Here is an 8,103-nt window from a genome sequence, read left to right as displayed (position 1 = left end):
ATAAGATTGCTTGCACAGTGCTCCTTGGGAAGTTTTGGAAATCATTTTGTATCCAAATCCGGATTTAAACTTCTCCACAACAGTATCACGGACCTGCCTGTTGTGTTCCTTGGTCTTCATGATGCTCTCTGAGCTTCAAACAGAACCCTGAGACTATCACAGAGCAGGTGCATTTATACAGAGACTTGATTACACACAGGTGGATTACATTTATCATCATTAGGCATTTAGGACAACATTGGATCATTCAGAGATCCACAATGAACTTCTGGAGTGAGCTTGCTGCACTGAAAGTAAAGGGGCCGAATAATATTGCACTCCCCACTTTTCAGTTTTTGAATTTCCACAAAAATTTAAAATAACCTATAAATTTCGTTCAACTTCACAACTATGTTCCACTTGTTGTTGATTCTTCACCAAAAATTTACATTTGGTATCTTCATGTTTGAAGCATGATATGTGGGAAAAGGTTGAAAAGTTCCGGTGGGCTGAATACGTTCGCAAGGCACTGTAACTATATAGGTTACTTCGGCTCCAAATGTTTTTATTGTTTAGGTTGCACAGCAGTGAAGAACGGATTTCAAGATTCAAGGTTTACTGTCAGGAGTTTTTGTGAACCAGTTCAGAAGAGGGTAAGGGTACCGTCACACTAAACGATTTACCAACGATCACGACCAGCGATACGACCTGGCCGTGATCGTTGGTAAGTCGTTGTGTGGTCACTGGGGAGCTGTCACACAGACAGCTCTCCAGCGACCAACGATGCCGAAGTTCCCGGGTAACCAGGGTAAACATCGGGTTACTAAGCGCAGGGCCGCGCTTAGTAACCTGATGTTTACCCTGGTTACCATTGTAAATGTAAAAAAAAAAAACAAAACACTACATACTTACATTCCGGTGTCCGTCAGGGTCCCTCGCCGTCTGCTTCCCGCACTGACTGTGAGCGCCGACCGTAAAGCGCAGACAGCGGTGACGTCACCGCTGTGCTGTGCTTTTACTTTACGGCCGACGCTCACAGTCAGTGTGGGAAGCAGACGGCGAGGGACCCTGACGGACACCGGAATGTAAGTATGTAGTGTTTTTTTGGGGGCCAACCCCTTCTTTTATTGTCTTATTATATGTCAGGATATATGATTGTTTTGGATAGGAAGGTTTTGATTCATCTCCTTTTAGTGGAGACCTAGATTTAATAGGACTTAATAGGTTTGGGAAGTCCTGATATGATTTTGAGAGAGCTCCCAGGGAGGTCTGTCTGTTTTTTTTTAGATTTGTTTTTGAACTTCCCTTCAGCTGGCTCCATTTTAAGTCCACTGCCCCCAACAAGCCGTCATCCAGTAATTTTCACAAGAGCTGTATATGATAGTACAGTTCAGAGTATATATGTAGAATTTTTAACCTGCAATATAGAATCATACAAATGAGATTTCAATATACTTGCAATAGAATTAAAGTTGACAAATAGACAAGTGGGTACACTGTGACCATACAGTATTGGCCAAGATGGTAGGTAGGCAAGTAGGTCAGGTGAGTGATCCCTTTAAGTAGATAGAGAGGTTGTGATGATGTAGATGGCCGTTTCCCAATAAGGAGATATGTTGTGTGAAGATAGACAACCAATCTTCTCATTGATACAGGCTTATATATCTTATTTATAAGGGTCTCAGGTGTAAGAGGGTCAAACTCTGGTGTAGTACAATGCCAGGTAGACTTTACTCCTCAAGCCATGTGGTGCCACAGGATAAGATTTATACTGAATATGCCTTTAAGTAGACTGCAAGGTTAAGGCAATATAGACAAAGTAGAGTATCTGCTCTGGTTTATTTATAATATTTTAGGACTCGCAGAGTTAGTTATATCTCGGGTCTTTAACCTCGGCGCTCAATACAGTACTGTTGCCTCCGGTATATAGGCTAAATTGCTTCAGTGATTATCTGACTGTCATCCCAAACAGGGTGTTGTGTGAATCTTATAGGAGGAAATGCAGGCCTATTGGTTTTCAGGTTTCAGGTTTATCCTCCCTGTCAGCACTGAGCAGCACCGAGTTCCCGAGTGTTCCACAAAGATTAAATGATGAAAGAGAGGATCCCTCCGCCTCTCCTGCACCGCTGTTGTCCTCAGATTTTAAAATGCTGTGTCTTCTGATTTCTTTGTCCAAAAACCCCGATTTTGGTATCAAAATGTTCCAGGCCTGATAAGAAACAAAGGGGCATTGTATGGGGACTGTTTGACAGATGTTGGTCACGTTAACCTGGACCTTATCTCGGGTAGTCGTGGGACGAATACGATGGGAGTTCCCTGCGAGTGGATAAGTATATTGTCTGCATCTGCTCTTGTCTATCTGCGTCAGCAGGACGATTGAGTCCTTTAACCCATTTGTGTATTTAAATTAGGGAGCTCTCCTCTAAAAGTGTCATCCACGAGGGATTGGTAGTATGTCCCTACTACCTGGAGGATTTTTCTTATGACTATCTGTGCCTACGTCTTGTTATGGTAAAATGGATGCTGGTTATTAGTCTGTGGATTACCAGATGACAGAAATTCTAGAAATGCATATACATAGCCACTTTTGTTTGAGTACGGTATCTATCTTTTCCATATTTAGCATTATATGGCAAGACAAGGCTAGACCTTTTTAGGCAATAGAGGAATGTAAATAACACACTCTATATTTGCACCTTGTAGGGCATTCTTGTGCTTGATATGTATATAAAAATCCATTCGGACTAACGTGAATTTTTACACTCTGGTCACACGTGTATCTTGATGGGCTAAGTCAGTTTACTGCATATTTAGTCATAGTACTTTGCAAATACTCCCTTTGGGTGGTAGTATTCTGAATTGAATTCACATTATTTGGTTCTGTTTTGATCATTTTTTTTTTGGTTATTTTTTCATTTTTTTTTCTTTTTTATTTTCTCTACGGGTATCAGTGGTGTATTGGGATATTAATCTCTTATCTTTCCTAATTTTAGGGATTGTTAAGGGACCCTAGGGTCAGCCACCGTTGAGTGGGGGCACCTACCGCAACAAATTAGGGTGTCTACCTCCACTGTCAGGCAGTTGGTATTATAGAGATTGTACCTAGGGTTCACCAGTTTTCCTTGATTGTAGGTATTTCTTAGGGTAATAAGAGGGTGAGCCGTCAAGGAGTGGGGGCGCCTACCGCGGTAAAGTAGGGTGCCTACCTCCACTGTCAGGCAGGACTCATCAGTGTATGATATAGGGTGGTATAGGTACATTGAATGCCTTCTTATCTTTTTTATTGTTTTGATAAATAGAGTCTGTTTTAACTGTCTTAATAAAAGTTAAATTTTAGGGATCCTTGGTTCTTCCCTTGGTTTGTTTACGATAAGAAACTGTTCTGGATCAGGACGGGTCAGTTAGATAATATTCTTGTAGGCTTTGTGAGTCGCTTTTAAGATGTCATGGTGGGAGCTCAGACCTTCTGCCTCCTACATAGCCAGAGCTCAAGCCACCCCATTATATCTTCATTTTTCTTGTGTTTATCCACACTGTAACACTAAACAGCTCACTGCTAATATTCACACACATTAATAGGCAGCTCATAGAGGAAACACTTTCTTCACCACTCCCCCCTCTATATGTATAATGTGTCCTTTTTCATGTTTATCTCCATACATATTAGGCCCAGCACCCATTATACATTCCCTTGCCATTCTATTTACTGACGGCACATTATTAGTGATGACTAAAATGCTCGGGTGCTCGTTAGTTGGGTTGAGTAAATTGGAATACTCGGATACTCGACCGGAGCAACGAACCCAATGTAAGTCTATAGGAGGCCCAAGTATTTTTACCGCTATTCCTACCAGGGGTCCTTTTAAGGTCTAAAAACATCTGAAAATGATGGAAACACTGCTCAGATGACACAGGAACATCATGGGGATCGCCCCTGGAAGAATTCCTGACTCCTTGTTCACAGCTTTAAACTATTTTTTCTGAGATTCATGCCATTTTTACTTGTGCCACAAAAAACACACTAAAACGAAACCAAAATGGATTTTGCTGGGAAATATGTCAAGGTACATCCTTTGCAGGTTAATGACTTGCCTGTAAGGCCAAATAATGAACCCCAGACCGAAAATTTCCTCCCCCACTTGGGCTTAGTTCAGACGCAGCGTTTTTGAAGCGTTTTTCAACTTTAACATTGCTTTCAACCACTACAAATACATTCACTAGAAAATGTCATTGTAACGTAATAACCCTAGCTGGCCATGTGGTGTGTGACACATAAGCAGACCCATCTTGTTTCATTTATGAAGGAGGGACTCTTAGGCTGTGTGCACACATTTAGGAATTTTCGCATTTTTTTCGCTATAAAAATGCGATAAAACCGTGAAAAAAACGCATACATTAAGCATCCTATTATTAGAATTCATTCCGCATTTTTTGTGCACATGCTGCATTTTTTTCCGCTGTGGAATCACATTCCGGAAAAAAATGCAGCATGTTCATTCCTTGTGCGGAATCGTGGGGATTCCGCACACATAGGAATGCATTGATCCGCTTACTTTCCACATGTGGCTATGCCCACCATGTGGGAAGGAAGCGGATCATGTGCCGTTGGTACCCAGGGTGGAGGACAGGAGACTCTCCTCCAGGCCCTGGGTACCGTATAATTGTTAAAAAAAAATAATTAAAATAAAAAATGGTGATATTCTCACCTTCCAGCAACCCACGGCATGCTTCCCGCTCCTCGCGACGCTCCGGTCCCAGTAATGCATTGCGAAAATGACCTGTGATGACGTATGGTCTTGCGAGACCGCTACGTCATCTGGGGTCATGCCGCAAAGCATTACTGGGACCGGAGCATCTCAAGGAGCGGGAAAGGCTGTCGGGGACGCCAGAAGGTGAGAATATCACGATTTTTTTTTTTATTATTATTTTTAACATTAGATCTTTTTACTATTGATGCTGCATAGGCAGCATCAATAGTAAAAAGTTGGTCACACTTGTCAAACACTATGTTTGACAAGTGTGACCAGCCTGTCAATCAGTTTTCCAAGCGATGCTACAGATCGCTTGGAAAACGCTAGCATTCTGCAAGCTAATTACGCTTGCAAAACGCTAGTGTTTAGCGGGAAAACGCATGCCAATTCCGCATGCGATATACCCCCAGCAGGAATTACAGAATTGCTGTGGAAATTTCCACGGCATTTCTGTAACGTGTGCACTTAGCCTTAAAGTTGCAGAGCCTGTTTTTACTGGTACATCAGGCGGCATTAATCTTCTTAAAGGGCCATTATTAAACAGTGGGTCTCCTAAACTGTTGTAGCCTATGCTGTGAGTGGATGGGCTGCCAAGAATTACAAAGCACCACAGTACACCTGTCATAAGATGTTCAGGAGGGCCTCCTGAAAAAATGTTGCATTGAATGCAAGGCTTGCCCTGCTATCAATTTATATGCACCCCAATATGCCTTTGAACCCACATACTGGATGGGCCCATGCAAATTCACTTCACAATATTCATTTTGCTCTCCCATACTCCTTTTTTTAACACATTGGCAGCAAGGCCAGCCCTGCTGCATAGTCATATGCACTCCATTACGCCTTGGAACCAGGGATGGATTAAGGGTAGCCAGGGCCCTGGGCTGTTTAGACACTGTGGGCCCCCCGGTCATGTGACCGGGTCATGTAATGTTTTCTAAAAATCACCATGTCTGACAGCCATTCCATTCCAGGGTCAGTTCAATTCCAACCAAAGTACACCTCATTCTACTTAATGTGATTCGGATTAGGTGATCAGCTGAACCAAGTCTTATTTAACGAGGGAAAGTATAAAAAACACTGTTGTGGTCTTCACAATCCTCTTGCAATAGGACAAGCTGGATGACCAAACAAGTGCTAGAAATAGTCCAAAATTAATTTGAATTAAAAAATAATTTTTAACCATGCCAAAGGAGTTGAAAAGAAAAGTCTTGAGTGAGGAAAAGAATGGATCAATTCTGGCTTTACTAGTAGACAGAATGTAGTCCATTACAACAAGGTCAAGCAGCAGACATTGGGGACAACAGAGCTACAGACCGGCAGAGGGTGAAAGCGACTCTCCACTGATCGGGATGACCGTCATCTTATTCGAATGTCACTCAGCAACCCCAGGATGACATCAAGTGACCTACAAAAGGAATGGCAAATGGCAGTTGTGGTGAAGTGTACAGCAAGAACAGTTTATAGCAGACTCCTAGAGGCAGGCCTCAAGTCATGTAAAGCTAGAAAATAGCCTTTCATCAATCAGAAGCAAAGGAGAACTGGGCTGAAGTTTGCCAAAGACCCTAAGGATTGGACCATAGAGGACTGGAGTAAGGTAATCTTCTCTGATGCGTCTAATTTTCAGCTTTGCCCAGCACCTGGTCGTCTAATGGTTAGACGGAGACATGGAGAGGCGTACAAGCCACAGCATCTTGCACCCACTGTGGCATTTGGTGGAGGATTGGTAATGATCTGGGGATGCTTCAGCAAGGCTGGAATTGGGCAGGTTAATCTTTGCGAAGGAAGTATGAATCAAGCCGCATACAAGGTTATCCTTGAAAACCACTTGCTTCCTTCTGCTCAGGCAATGCTCCCTTACTCTGGGGGCTGGTTTTTCCAGCAGGACAATGCACCATGCCATACAGCTAGGTCAATCAATGTGTGGATGAAGGAGCACCACATCAAGACTCTGTCATGGCCAGCCTAATCTCCAGACCTGAGCCCCATTGAAAACCGCTGAAATGTAATCAAGAGGAAGATGGATACTCACAAGCTATCAAACAAAGAAGATCTGCTTATATTTTTGTTCCAGGAGTGGTATAAGGTCACCCAAAAGCAGTGGGAAAGACTGGTGGAAAGCATTCCAAGACACATGAAAACTGATTAAAAATCATGGTTATTCCACCAAATATTCATTTCTGAACTCTTCCTGAGTTAAAATATTAGTATTGTTGTTTCTACATGAATAAGAATTTGTTTTCTTTGCATTATATGAGGTCTGAAAGCACTGTTTCTTTTTTTATTATTTTGCCAATTTCTCATTTGCTGAAAATAAGTACAATATTTTTAGCTTGAAATTTCAGAGACATGTTGTCAGTACTTTATAAAATAAAACAGTGTACATTTTACTCAAACATGCCTATAAAGAGAAAAATCTGAGAAACTGAAAATTTTGCAGTGGTCTCTTAATTTTTGACAGAGCTGCATATAAAAAAAATTTAAAACCTAGGTGCGTCTTATGGTCCAGTGTGTCTTATAATCCAAAAAATACCGTGGGAAATCAGTAGCGCTGGTGGAGGGTGGTCACAGAGGGTGTTCGGTGGTTTGGCAGTGATATGACTCCTATCGCAGACTGATGCGGTAGGTTCTGTGGTTCTCGTGGTGCGGTAGCTCCGCCAACATTTTCTGAAAGCCCGGAGCACCCGCACATCCCTTGCTGTGAAGCAGTGGCCTCTGGGAAATCCCATCCCAGGCTGATGCGGCAGGTTCATTGATGCTAAGGGTTGCAGGGGCTACGCTGTCATTTTGTGAAAGCCCTCGAGCCCCGCACACCCCCACTGCTGCGATATGGTGGCCTTCGGTAAAATGGCCTCTGGGAAAATGCCGCTGCAAATTGAGATCTCGGCTCCAAGATCTCATCTCCCGAGATCTCAATGTGTGCATGTGCCAACACGGTGGACATTTTACCAGGGGCTACCACATGGCAGCAGTGTGGATGTGCAGTGCTCCGGGCTTTCCAAAAATGTTGGCGGAGCCCCACACCACTGCACGCCGCCGAATACTGCCGCACCTAGGAAGGGAGTGGGATCTCGCTGCAGTGTCGGACCGCCGTAAAATCATCCTACTCCTACTGCCATCACACTAATTGTAAGTATATTCCGACTAGAGGACGCACCCCCATTTTCCACCCAAATTTTTTTGGATAAAAAGTGCATTCTGTAGTCCGAAAAATACGGTAATTGCTGCTTGGGTCCCCTCCAGACTCTGTATTTTCTGGTCTGTCCCAACGAACTTGTGATTCCTACAGCAAATTAATTGCCGAAGCAGTGAGTAAGGCTACATTCACATTTGCGTTCGGCGCCGCATGTGTCATGCGCCCCTATATTTAACA

Source organism: Ranitomeya variabilis, chromosome 4 (genome assembly GCF_051348905.1).
Source record: "Ranitomeya variabilis isolate aRanVar5 chromosome 4, aRanVar5.hap1, whole genome shotgun sequence".
NCBI lineage: Eukaryota > Metazoa > Chordata > Amphibia > Anura > Dendrobatidae > Ranitomeya > Ranitomeya variabilis.
This window is presented reverse-complemented; position numbering follows the sequence as displayed.